This window comes from Convolutriloba macropyga, chromosome 7, assembly GCF_964194025.1.
Source record: "Convolutriloba macropyga chromosome 7, txConMacr16.3, whole genome shotgun sequence".
Taxonomy (NCBI): domain Eukaryota; kingdom Metazoa; phylum Xenacoelomorpha; order Acoela; family Convolutidae; genus Convolutriloba; species Convolutriloba macropyga.
This window is the reverse complement of record NC_134474.1, coordinates 41,836,534-41,850,543: the sequence shown is the minus strand read 5'-3', so window position 1 is coordinate 41,850,543 and position 14,010 is coordinate 41,836,534. Positions and strand designations below refer to the sequence as shown.

General features: G+C 31.3%; 1 protein-coding gene across 3 annotated transcripts in view; it reads right to left on the bottom strand.

Moving 5' to 3' along the window:
* LOC142342876 (vesicle-associated membrane protein 7-like) overlaps positions 1-14,010 on the bottom strand; it is an 87,474-nt gene that overhangs the window by 55,342 nt on the left and 18,122 nt on the right. Inside the window, exon 1 of one of the 3 annotated variants that reach the window (XM_075394514.1) lies at positions 9,021-9,254. The exons of the other annotated variants lie outside the window; for them this stretch is intronic. The gene's annotated coding sequence lies outside the window, so the exon portion shown is untranslated. Of the gene's footprint in view, positions 1-9,020; positions 9,255-14,010 lie in introns of those variants that run through there. 3 annotated transcript variants of the gene reach the window in all.

Sequence of the window (14,010 nt, the reverse complement as noted above, 5' to 3'; positions counted from 1 at the left end):
ATACACCGGAAAACGGAGTTATAGCATTGAAGACTTTCGGAAAACACTTGAGTTATCATATTGGAGCAATTTTTATCAAAATTCCCAACCGAAACTTTCATGGAGAAATTTACACACATATTTATAAGAGCTTTTTTAGCTTCATGCCCCTTTATAAAAAGTGTTTCGTTTGTAGTGACAGGAATGTCTTCTCACCATCAGAGCAATGGGTATCAAAGCCGACTAAGCAGATAGGAACAAAAAACATTTCTAATCGATAAAAGCTACAGAGATTTAAATTCCAGAATTTGAAAAATCATTTGTGCATTGATGATTTTAATAGATTTCACAAAAGCCTAATTTAGGCTGCTAAAAACGGCAGAAAGAAATGGTTTCTTATTAATAAAATCCGTAATTCCAACAAAATAAAGCCAAATATACACTGCCTAAAAAATGTTTTCAATTATTTCATTTCCGAGCTCAGGAAAATTGCAAATCTGCCTAAGTACAGATTTCCCACTCTTGGCAAATACACTGGTCCAAAAAAACAAATCCATCAAAGTTCAACAATTATCGAGGAAAAATTAAAATTTTGTTTCATTAGTCTTTAAGAATGTAAAGACGCAATTACATTGTTCGAGAAACAAGTCACTGGGACAGTCATCAATTCCTACATGGGCCAGTATGGACTCTTGTCCTACTGTTGTGCCGATTATTCAACATTTGATAAGAAAACTGCATCAGTTTTTTCATTACCCAAAACAACTCAAAAAAGCGTTTACGATACCGCTTTTTAAAAATGGTGATATTGAGCAATTTAACAAATACCGTCTCATATCAATCACACCATGCCTCTCTAAAATCATAGAAACTGTTCTGTGAGATCCAATAAATGATTACCTGAACAAAAACAAATTCTTCGGTTGAAATCAATATGGCTGTCGGAAGAAACGATCTACCATAGACGATAAAACGTATAATACTGAATTTTTTAGAAAAGAGACAGATCGAAACAATTTGTTTTCAGCAGTGTTGATAGATCTCTCAAAGGCTTTCGATTCAATAAACCAATGAACACTCGAAACTAAACTGGTTAGACTAGGTTTTGAGACATCCGCAATCCAGTTTATGAAAGTTTTTCATTCGAGCGAACACAGACGGTAGTTTTACAGAACATTACATCTGATTAATTGAGAATTGACAAGGCATTTCCTCATGGTACGATTCTGGGTCTTATGATCTTCAATATTTATACCAATGATATGTTTACTTACGCTTATAGCAGTACACATTTCATGCAATATGCAGATGATAAGTAAATTCTGACCTCTGATAAAAGTCTACACGAAATTAAATCAAAACGAGCAGCCAGCGCCAATAATCTTGCAAAAGGCTCAAAGAAAATGAATTAGAGATTACGAATTAGAGAGAAATTGAATCAATTGAGATTTCAAAGTGAGGCTAAATCTTTACTTGGGAAGATGGCTCAAGTCATTGAAACAATTTACCCAATAAAAAACTCAATACCTAAAAACATGTTGAAACAACTTCTCAAAGCACTCGTTTTCATTCACTTACATTACTCTGCGGTCGTGCTACATTTAAAAGAAAAAAATTACTAACTTCTTGAGAAAACAAATCACTTGGTCTCGAAAGCAACTTTTAATAGGAAAAAATTTGATTTCACCCTGGAACTAAACAAAGAACAGTGTTATCCTGATTAATTTTTTTATAGAAAAAAGATTGTTTGCTTCTAAAAAATTAAACAAGGGTTTCTACCGTTTTTTAAAAATACACTTTGTAAACCACTCCCGACGTCGACCAATGCGGAATCAAATAGAACTTTTCTGCGAAGATAGCTCTAAAAGCAATAAGTTGCGGTTTAGATTTGTTCGTTCTGCGACACAAAAATATGGAATAACCTCCCGCAATCCGTAAAACGAAACGTCTATAAAGAAATTTTTAAATCACACTTAGTCAAATTTCAATTGAAAAGTTTTCAAGCAAATCCAGAATTTTACTCATTGGGTACTAGTTCATCGTGGTTTGATTTTAAGTTCAAGAGCGTTTCATTTGCCGGGCGTTCTTACTTACTCCTTCATTATCAAAATTTAGTTAATTGAGTTGTCTTTTGTTTGACATGATATGTTCAAAAAAACTAGTTTTGTAAAAAAAACTGGTATCAAGTAATTTGTAGTAAAATAAACTTCCGAGTCGTTATGTAGTGCTACTATTTATGTACTCTGGGTATTCAAGTGCTTCTTATTTATATAACAGATATACTACAAGAAGTGACTCTAATAAAGTTATCTACGCTGCAAGGTTAGTTGTACAAAACTTGCATATCTCTTAATCAATATGATTCATAACGCTGCCTGTAGTTATGCTTTTGCGACATGCCAAAAGGGTTGTTAAAGAAAACTCGTGCGTAGTTTCGATCCCATATTTTATCATCAAAATCATTTCAAGTATCACTCTTTCTTATAAACAGATTAGCTAGGTTCACATATAAAAAGCTACAAAATTTTTACTTATAACGTCAAACTTAACTTAAGGCAGTTCAAAAAGTTTTCCAGTTTTATGAAACATTATAGGGTTCCACTTTAAACGATGCTGATTTTTTGGAGAAGTATATGTTGACTAACCTCAAATCGAATCATCAGCAGCCAACAACTTTCTTAAGTCATTCATATATAAATACAGAATAAAATTCATGCCAATCGAGTTTTCGGCATTCGGCAGTCATTTTACTATTTCTCGCTAAAATTCAAATATTTTACTTGTTTAAAAATCACTGATCGACTAATTAACACGTGTCTCTTGTTATAGAGGAAAAGTTAATTTAATTGCAGATTAGTTACCATTCGTTAATAAAATTTAGTATAGCTAAACTACTGTTGTGCCACGAGCTCAATTAAAACTAAAAACTTATCAGATTGTAAAAACGTAAAAACGCGATCGATATCCACATCCGATAACGACGAGGACTGTTCAAGTGCAAAAACTGAATAGAAGACAATTGTGAACGCAAAATTGAACAGCTCACCTTCGTTGTTGAAAAAATGGCCATTCTTCTAATTTTCACTTATATCAAGCATGCTTGCTAAATGTGTTCAGATCCGTTACTTGTCGGTGAAAAGTTCTTTGAATCACAGTTGATTAACTGTACACGAGTGTGTTGAATAAAAATTGTTCACGCAAAAGAGCTTTTGATCAATGTGAGAGATGAAACCATAAAACTCAAGTGATTCTGTGCGCTCACTTGATCAAATCGCTCTAAATATAAGCAAACATAGGTTGAATTCGGTTGTTTGAAGTTTATAGTTGTCGTCTTTTAAGGAGGCACCGCTCAAACCATTAATTTATATTATTTATTCTGAGCGGAGCATCAATTTTTGAGTATCAATTAAAATTATGGTTCTTCTTTTTAGTTTTCGGGGGGGGGGGGAGAAACTCGAAAAACTGACGGTCCCCGGACAATGGATAATTGCTCAGAATTATTTATCAACTTTTTTCCAAAAGATGTCTTTTCTCGCAAAACAAGACCCTTATATCCCAACTGCTACCTTTTATCCAGAAAAAAAAGTAAACAACCGACAGCAGTCTGCTCGAATTACTCCCAAACGACTGGCCGGTATCAATTGTGCTATGCGCCTTAAGTTAGCTTTGGGAGGGCTTATTTTATCATTACACGTCTTACAAAGATGGTACCCCACTTTATTATAGACAACTACTAAGATTTAAAATGAACAAGGAGGCTCGTTAATGTGCGATCGCACATAAGGTTCCGACCCCGCTCATCCACAATTTTGGCATAATTGTCTACCAAATGAGGAACAGATAGAAAAACATAAAAAATCAAGTATTTTAAAAAAAACTGTATGAACGAAAAGACTGCCTCCAAAGCAAATAACTTAGTGGAGTAAAAAAACGATGCATTAGATTGATGAGATATGCTGATATTAAGAAAGCGAGCGAAGACGAACGGCAAAATCAAACAACAACAACAACAAACAAAAATTATGTCAAAAAATTTATGTCCGTTTTAAAAAACCAAACTTAATAACAAAGTCAAAATAGCGTCAGATAAAACTGAAATTAAACAAAATAACTTGTTATTAACAAGGAAAAAATATTTATTCACCAGTTCATAATAAGGCTTGGCAACAATTAGACAAAAAAGAACAGAAACTTTAAAGTTAGAAAATTTGCTGAATTTAAAAAAAAACAATTAATTTCAAAGTAATGAAAACCATTAGAATCAACTAAAACATCCCGTAGGTTTACAATTACCAATGCTTCTATAGAAGGGCACTAGGAACTGTCGGTATTCAATTTTATATGCAGTTGCAAAAAGAACAACAAATAGACAACAAACAAAAAAATCAATTAAAACTTGCCAGAAAATACTTCCGAAGCCGTAAATCCATGATTTGGCCCTCAAAAAATGTTCGATTGCACATTCGTCGACCACCGATAACGCATTATGGGACCGCGCATTAATGAATATAGGCAACACTTAGACAAAAACGAAAAAAAATGCAAAATTATGTATTACTTACTTTTTTTCGAAAAAAATTTATTTCCAAAGACATGAAAGCTATTAATTACAAAATGAAAATATTGAATAGGTTCATCCATTCTTCCAAACGAAGCCCTTGAGACCTGAAATTAGCCAGAATAAGTCTCACGTCTACAAAAAAAACGTCAAATATGACAAAAATCAAAAATTCATTTACTTTTTTTGTGAAAAACCCGTGTGGAAGCCAGTAAAGTCATAACGGTTTCTTTAAAAACATAAGATTTTGTGACACCAATCCCTTTTGACACATTCCCTTGACAAAAATAATTTCATCTTTAACCTTTAATCAACGAGACCAGGCAACAAACAGACAATAAAAGGAACAAAATTGCGAAGTAAGTGTTTTTTTATCATTTTGGAAAACAATTGTTTTCAAAGTCATGAAAGCCATCATCTATCTTCTAATATCAGAACATCGGCTCATCTACTCTTGCCAATCAAACCGGGTCATAGTACAGGAAACTAAATACGACCAAAAAAGAAAAAGTAGAAACGACAATTAAAGACAAAATTAAAAAATTCAATTAAATTCTTCGAGAAAGTATTGTCGAAGCGGTAAAGAAACACAATCTATATCTTTAAGGATTTAAATATCATCAATTGTGCGTTATTTTGAACGCGAATAGTGTGATATATGAACTGCCAATAACGCGAGAATTTGACAAAACTAGAAAACATGAAAATTGGGCAAATACCTAAAAATTAAAAAAAAAAAATTGTGAAATCTAATAATATCAAAGCCAGAACACAATAACTTAAGGAGTAAAACCGCAATAAAGACTGATTTTGAATTCAGCAGACAGAAGAAACACTCTTTGATTGCTGATTCTAAGCTACATATTTAAAAAGTTTAAACGACCACAAGTTTCAAGCAATCAACTACATAAATTGATTTGGAGCTAAACAGGAAGCCAATAGGACCTATCACTAGTGAGCTTTGATTTGAAGTGTTTTGTTGTTTAATGAGCTTTTAATATAAATAAGATCGAATTTTTTATATAAAAAACCGACTGATGACAATCCGATTTATTCTTTGGGTTGTAACGGTCCAAGATTGGTACAAAACTGGTCCTGTTAATACTGATTGTCCATAAGGAATATTCAATTTTTCGAATGTCATAGATATAGATATTTTGTTAGTTAAAAAATCAAAAAAAAAATGCCTCGTTTTTGATAATCAACGAATAAAGTTAGCAAAAAACGGCAAAGTTTTAATTTCAGAGCAATCTCAACGGAAGTTGAAGTAGAATTAGCCCCTTTTCAGTCTACAAAGATTGTGTTAGTGGTGTTTGGGTGTGCACTTCCTACAAATTGAATCAGAGTGGACTAAAGAAATTTATTTCGTGCTATTTTTGATGAAAAAGTCTGAATTTTGGGAAATACTTAGCCGGAATTTGTGACAAAAAAATTCAATAAAATGGCCGACAATACATTTTGTCTTTAAAAATAAAATAAAATTTTCTTGAAAAAAATTATTAATATTCAGCTTAATATTATTTCTATTAATATCTATTAATATATCTTCTTATTAATATCAGCTTATTATTATTATTATTATTATCATTAATATTAGTCAAAAATTCCGAAAAAAGGTAAATAAAATCAACGGAATTCACTCTATTTTCTCGAAAGTTTAAACCTCGATATCTCCCTGTAAAAAACGAAATTCAAAAAAATCTTTTTAATTCCATACTCTACACTGGACAAGCTTTCTAATGATACCAGTCTCAACTCTCTACGATGAATATATCGATCGGCCAAAATTGACTGAACAAAAAAAACCATTTGAGTATATAGTTCCTCCCCCCTCAAGAGGGGTCGGAACAAAAATGACACCATTTTTGGGCAACTTGTGATCGGCTCTATAGTATTAACTGCCGCGAATTAAGTTAATAGCTTACAATTAGATTTCGAATAATTTAGATCACGAAAAAATTATGAAGTAAAGCGTAATGAAAGTCACTCGAAAAGTCAAAACAGCAGACGGAAAGACAACTAAGCAAAAAAAATGAAAAAAAAACATAACAAGCGGAACACCGGAAATGACTCAAAATGTCGCACATTAAAAACTAAATTTAGCCGAAAAGATATCAATGTAAAAGAAACAACAGCAAAATTTATAGTCTAATATTACTCTTAAAACTTTTTCTTGAATATGCTAACAAAATTTTTCTCACAGATGAAAATAACAACTAAAACATTTTACTTAAACAAAATTCTAAATGATTTTCTAATATATCTTTAATCCAACTGAATCTAAGATTAACTCTACCTATCTTTTTTCGTTTTTTTACAAAGTTCTCCTTTAAAAATTTTTAGTAGCTCCCGTAAAAACACTAACTTTTTGTTCATTGGAATTTGATTGTTTATAAATTGAAAAACTAATCTTCCTTTTTTAAAAAAAAATTACGAGTGAAGTGAAGATCCTAAGAGAAAAGAAAAAAAATAAATTACATCTAACATACTATAGAACGAACAACCCCTAGTCAATTTAGGATGTTAATCTTGCAAGAATCTTGCAAGATCTTGCAAGATTATGCATAATCTTGCAAGATTTTCTTGCAAGATCTTGCAAGATAAACAATTTTTTGCAAGATTTTCTTGCAAGATTAACATCCTCTTGCAAGATCTTGCGAGATTAACAGCATATTTTGCAGATTTCATTAAAAGCTATTTTGTTCACAAAACTCGTCAAAAAACGTCAACATCATAGAGCGATTCAATAAAGGAGGATTTTCGATGTTAATCTTGCAAGATCTTGCAAGATGATGTTAATCTTGAAAGCATCTTGCAAGATCTTGCAAGATTAACATCCTCTTGCAAGATCTTGCAAGATTAACATCCTCTTGCAAGATCTTGCAAGATTAACAGTATTTTGCAAGAATCTTTCAAGATCTTGCAAGATTAACATCCTCTCTCGACTAGGGACTGTTCAAAAAATCATTTCAAAATTCTTGGCCCAACCCCGTGTTGGGTGTCCGCTAATGGACACCAGTTGGCCAATAACATCCCATCGAAGGACATAATCAGGGGTTTAGATTTTCTTCACTAAAATTTAATAGTTTAAAACAAAATTTTATAAAATCTTTATTGAAATACCACAAAATTCCATTACGCGCTTTGATTTTCGCATTTTTGAAAGTATGATAAAACCAACCCATTAAAATCGCTTTCTTATGGTGTAAAAAGACCAGTAAAGTGTTAGCTAAGGCCTAAAAACCGTTTAATTGCACTAATAAAGCAGAAAAGTTTGTTGAATGTTGTTTTCTGGGGCTTGAGGGTTTTTTGGAAATAATGCAATATTTCAACTACAGAGTAAAAAATGGACACTTTGTATGCAATTTTCTATTAATGATCAAAATGGTTACTCTAAGAATATATATATATATATATATATATATATATAATATATATATAAGTATATATATATGTATATATATATATATATATATATATATTATATATATATATATATTATATATATATATATATATATATATATATATATATATATACATAATATATTTATATATTTAGTGAACTTGAATAAATTGGTTTGGTATTGATGTATTGAATTCTGTCGGATGCTAAATACTCAAGTCTATAATAAAGATCAATTGCTCTTTCTATTTTCTTTAATCGTGATCAGGTAGTCTTATGGAATGGGTACTTTGCTGTTGATAGTTGTGTCAGTGTGGGACAATGGGTTTTCTCATCCCGCAAAAAATTGTCAACCTGTTTTTTACAGAGAATAACAGTATTCTCGGGATCTGAACACAATTAGGACAAATTTCGTGAACTTTGAGTCCGATATGACCCGTCTATGATGCAGAGTTTGGGTAGACCCTAAATAATTGACGCCTTTATGTTGCTCCTTCAAAAAATCCTCTCCTGTGTATGTTTTAACGCACCGTACCCCTTTACGAATTCAAAAGGTGTACATCATCATCATATCATCATTCATACAATTCTCATATAATAATGTATTTTAAAAAGGTTGACAAAATTTGCTTTAGCTTGAAGATTGAACTAAGTTGGCCTCTTTACTTATTTTCCTTTCTTGCTAAGCTTGGTTTTTATTTATCTTATTTTCTAAAGCACGGCCTCTAGCTGTAGATAATTTAGTTTCAGTCTAGACATCTGTTTGGATTAACCATGCTTCAGCCCAGATTAAAAGTATCACCACCCTTGCATTAAACAATGTCTACGCACTTACCAATACTCTCCACAAGCCTCACTTGATACCATTATACTAATAGCATATTATTATTATGACGATGACCACGACTGCAATTGGTTGTCTTGTTTTGAAAACGTCCAACTGTTTTAGCTGTTGTTTATTGCAAAAAAGTCAAATAAAAAATGAAAAGAATTCTTTCACATATCAAGCAATTTTCTTTCCTATTTCATATACTTGCAAATGAGAGGTGTAACTATGTCTGAAAGCAATGCTACCTACCTCATTCGATAATCCGATTGCCCAATAGATATGACTTGGTTATGTAACTATTTCAATAGGTACAGGCTTGGTTACGTAAGGTTGTTGAAAGCGCAATAGTTCGTTTTAGAAGGATTGTGCTCTATAGTTATAAACATTTGCTCACGGCTATTTAAGCTCGAACAATTTAGAACCTCTAACTTAATGCACAGCCGGACGTGATTTATCTTTCGACAAACAGAGTTCAAGTTAAAAAAACTGAGTGTCCAATAATTCTGTCCAATAATGAATTTCAAAACAAAATCGGACAACAACATTACGTTCCTTCAATAGGAGCAAAGTACCATTTTTGATACTTTTGATACTTTTGTGAGTATATTAGACTATTATTTTTTAACGCATCAAGCTATTAATGGATGGAATTGAGGTCGAAGGCCAACTTAATCATGAATGAGCATTGTCAATCATGTTTTCAATGAAATCAACATCTTTTGTCAGTATGAAAAAACAAAAGGCCGACTAACAAAGACTTAGTACGCAGACATTACATATCACAAGGTCAACTGCAGTTTATAAAGTAAGAAAATGATCAGATAGATTACCCGATGAGCATAAACACAAACAAGGAGGCTTGTTAATGTGCGTTTGCACGTGATGTTCTCACCCACGGTCATCCACATTTTTGACTTAACTGTCTTTTGACCTACATTTTTGCAAGGAGATAATCAAAAATAGATGTTTGTGTTCTAAAAAAATCGTTACACAACCAAACTAATAATTAAATTACTATTGCCATGCATCATTACATCGAGATCTGCCAACAAAAAGACTACGAGAACAAAAACAAATACAAAAACAAGCAAAAACAAAAATTTCACGGCAAAAACTCAAAATCTTAATTTTAAAAGCACCTAGTGATAACGTCGATTACAATCAGACAAAACTCTAACCACAAATTTACCTTTTTTCAAACTACACATTAGATTGGATTTTTCCTCAATGAGACAAAGTAACAAGTCGAAAAAAAGAAAAAATAATGAGGTGAAATTCAAAAATCAATCAATATTTTTTTAACCGAATAATTTCAAAAGTCTTAAAAGTAAATAGCTTTTAACGAAATAATTGTTGATAAACTTACTAAAAAGTCATAGTGCAACAGATAGAACCTGTCTCTCGTTAGACTAAGCCATAGGAACGGACTAAAGATGCAGAAAAGTTCAAAAAATTACTAACAACAAATTACAATGCGAAAACAAAATAGTGAAGCCATTAAAATCATTAGCTATTATCCGAAAGTTATCTACTTTTATTTCACTTTCTATTTATACCAATTCAGCAAAAATTATACTGAATGAATAAAGGAGTTCAATTGGGCCATAATCGAAAATCATTGGGATCTGTTATTACGCGATTGTTCCAAAGGAAGAGAAAAAGAAAGAAAATACACAAGTCACATAAATTTTTTTGAGAGCGCATTATGTCCAAATAACAAAACATCAATTACGTCATGAAATCAAAGTACATGTTAATTTTAGAATCCATAGAATTGTATGGGACCTCTCAATGATGAGAAAAAGTTACAAAATTGACGAAAAGAAAAACAAAAACCGTATAAAAAGTTGAAAAATCCTTAAAAATCTCTTAAAACTATAATATCATAAACTTTAAGACTATTCAAAATATGCTGACTGCTTCATGTAACGTCATTCATTCAATCCTCAACTATATGCTTATGGGACTTGTCACCACTTTACGGCTACGAAGGAGCAATAAAAAAGCAAAAGCTACAAATTCAAAAACATGAACTAGAAAGTGTAGAAGCGATTGAAAAATGATTTTTAGAATATTAGAATGGGACATTGGAATCATAAGACATCAGCATGAGTCATTGACTATGAAAAAAAATTCAGGCAAAATCTAAAAGTTAAGAAGAAAAGTGCTAGAAGAAGTTGTTGAAGCCATTGAAACCATAAGTTTTTCACTGAAAACTTTATATATGATCCTTTGAATGTCATCTCTAGGCCAATGCAACTATCAATTTAAAGATAATGTGTTAAGATTCGAAAAGGAACCAAAATTATGAAAAGATATACAAAAATTATGAAAATTAGAAAACTTGTGGATCAAAGTCATAACACCAATAGTTAGAAGATAAAACCGGTAACTAGATTAATTTTGATCAAACTAAAAAATAAGGGGGTCAGGTCAATACTGAGACTGACTTAGAGATGCTCACGAAAATAAGTTTAGGGTCAGTTAGTTTACAAAAAAATTCCGAAAAAATATTTTAAAAATCTTAGTACACTCAATTGGAGCGTATGCCTCAATTGGAGGACTTATGATTATGGAAGCACCAAAAAATTCAGGCAAAATCTAAAAGTTAAGAGGAAAAGTGCTAGAAGAAAGTGTCAAAGCCATTTAATCCATAAGCTTTTCTCTGAAAATTTTTTCCATGATCCACTGAAAGTCTTCTCTAAGCCAATTGGAGACATCAGTATATCAGGATATCAGGATAATGTGATAAGATTTCAAGAGGAAACAATAATAAGAAAACAAACAAAAATTCTTTCTGAAAATTTTTGAAATTTTGTGGCCTTGAAGTCATTTAACAAATAGTAAAAGGATAAAATTTCCTCAAAAAAAGTTTATGATCGGTTAATGTTAAAAAAGTTCTCGCAAAATCAATTTTAATTTCTTAACAGCCATTAGCTGTCCACTGAAAGCTCTAGATGGGTTCACTTAATGATCATTAGGAAACCTGTTGCTATCGTAGTTGACAAGATTATGTCATAGGACTCCAAAAGTTTTAGAAAACTTCAAAAGAAAATCAAAATTACATTTAAAATTATAAAAACTCTATTTTTATATCTATATTTATATATATATATATATATATATATATATATATATATATATATGTATATATATATATATATATATATATATATATATAATATAGATATAAAAATAGATTGTTTAAACATAAATTGTGTTTTTGCCATTTGTCAAAATTATTTATGAAGATAAATTTCTTAAAGTTCTGATTATGTTGAACTGGGTCGAAATTTGCCAATTTTTAAAAAATTAAAGCTGTCTAACAAAATAGTTTTTTTAGGAGGTAAATTATTTCTTCAAAATGACAAACAATAGTTTGCTTGGGTTTCACTCGAGTAATTGTTTTAATACAAAGAGAAAGATCCTCACTGTTTTGGATTTTGTTTACTTGGGTTTCTCATACAAAAATGAGGACAGATAAAAGGATATGCCAATTGGCTTTTAAAGAAATAAGATTTACCCCAATTTAAAAACATATTTGCAATCATTGCAGCTCACAACTTTTAAATCGATGAACGGGTTAATTACATGAAAAAAAAACAAATTTAGAACTTAGGACAGAAATAAAAAAATAACGGAAAAAGCTTAACAATGTGCTGTGACAGCTTAAAAAAAACTTAACTGACTACTGTTCAAAAAATTTTTCTCATAAGACTGGTGAGAGGCTTGGAAGTAAATTTTAGTAGAAGAGGAGCCGAAAAATTTGTGGAGAAAGCTAGTGCTATTAGGATTTGAAAAAATATCTCTATTGTATCAAGAGAACTAGAAAACAAATTGTTGAACAAGAAAATATCTGATTGCGAGGTTACTAAAACTTGACCATTACAAAATGTCCGACGTTCTACATTTGTGGTATTATATTGTGGGCGCTTATGATTGCAAATACATGCAATAACCAAACTGGAATGTCTCAGAAACATTTGTGCCTTGGTATCGATGATATTAATAGAAATAGATGTGATTTTAGGGACATTTCGTCTGAACTGTTATTTTAAAGGCTGTGAAAGTGCAGCAAAAACTATAAAAAGGAAACGATGCCGTATTTTCCTCCCAATATTTCTTTCAAATTAAGTTAAATTTTTTCCCGTATATGAGGACCTAGTCATGTCATAAGGTAGTAAATCAATAACAAGATGAAAACTTGAAAAGTCCTCAATGTTTTACCGCCTTCAGCATGTTCTCGCCAAAACGGTTACAAGTTGGATTTTCACAAAAATGGAGCCAAAAATTCGGGATTCATGACACTCCTCGAGGAAAACGCATAAAACTAACAACTTGTGACCCCACAGTTCGCTTAAATCCATATTTTTGCAAAAAAGGAGACAACAATAAAGTCACTGACTAAACAAACACCTAGAGCCGATAAAAATCAAACAATTGAATTTTTCCAATTTAGCAGCGATTTCACGCAAGCGGTTTATTGGCCAGATGTTCTTGAAACAAATTAAAACCCAAAGGTCCACGGAGTTTTTTTTCATTGAAAAAAATACCAAAAAATTACTCCTATAGAAAAAAAAAGTTGAATTGGCATTAAAAATGCATGCAAAAAATATGGTGAATTTTCGCTTATGGTTGAGTTCTTTATCCTATATCACACTAATTCGCTTCACAATTCTAATAATCTACAAAAGTAAGACATTTTGTCACTATTCTTTAAAAATTTTTAGAATTTAGAGACTTATTTGTTCAAGAAAGCCAAGAAAGCTGTTTTATTTCGAAGATATTCAGTTAGATAAAGAACAGTTTTCTAATTTTTGCGTGATTATATGTGATAACTGTTAGAAATTTGATGTTGACTGTTTAGATGAAATGATTGCTAGGGCAACCTAATATATATTGTGCTTGGCATACAATAAAAAAGCTCTAATTGTTCAAAGAATGCTTGACTTGACAAATTAAGCATTGAGGAACAAGAAAAGAGGCAAATGGGCTGTAACATTGTGTTATATATTCGCATTATCTTGTTCTGAAATATGTAAAAGTTGAAACATTTAAGTATTTCCCTACAATTTGTTCACACTTTCTTGAAAAAAAATTTAAGGCAAAACTATTGCTTGAAGGAAGTCAAAAGACCTAATAACAGACTTCAGTTTTTGGAAAACCGTCAAGTTAGGTCAGATTTTCTAAGGAAACTCACTTTCAAAGGTTAAAAGCATGTGTTCCTTCCCATGTTATC